This window comes from Priapulus caudatus, unplaced genomic scaffold (assembly GCF_000485595.1).
Source record: "Priapulus caudatus unplaced genomic scaffold, Priapulus_caudatus-5.0.1 Scaffold403, whole genome shotgun sequence".
NCBI lineage: Eukaryota > Metazoa > Priapulida > Priapulimorpha > Priapulimorphida > Priapulidae > Priapulus > Priapulus caudatus.
The window spans coordinates 35,772-36,477 of record NW_014577464.1 but is presented as its reverse complement, the minus strand read 5'-3'; positions in this window follow the sequence as shown (position 1 = coordinate 36,477).

The following is a 706-nucleotide window of genomic DNA, read 5'->3' as shown; positions in this document are numbered from 1 at the left end:
CCGTAATTTAAACGAGGCGCGCACACACACACGCACAAATTTACACGCACATACGCACACAACACATGCACATACAAATACGCACGCACGCGCGCTCACAAGCACGCACAAACGCAGATGCGCGCACACTAAAATTGCAAACGCGTCCACACACAAGTACGCATGCACACGCATTAAGTAAAGGCACAAACACGCAGAAAAGTTCACCCGCTCACACGCACGCCCACAACATGAAATGCCGCACTATATAGATACACGTAACGATTATATTACTTAATTATAATAATAATGAAAATGGCCTTTGTCAGGGAAATAATGCCGTCTTGTAAAACCTTTCCTTTGCGTATAGTATAAGAAATGCTTCTAAAGAATAACTTTAAGAAACATGATTACACACTAATGACGTTTATTGTAAAAGCACTTCTATTATTTCCAAATTCGGCTTAAACAATGGCTATAAGATTGCTCTGAAACACGACTAACAAGTGAGTAAAAAATTTGAATGGAGAATAACACCAAACAACTGTCATCCTATGATACACAATATATCACTGCATCCCCAAATGGGCTTATTTACTCATTTATCTAAACATACGTAGTTTCAACACACGCACACACATACACACGAACGCCCCCCCCCACACACACACACACACACACATACGACCGCCCACACATACACCATACACACACACACACACACACA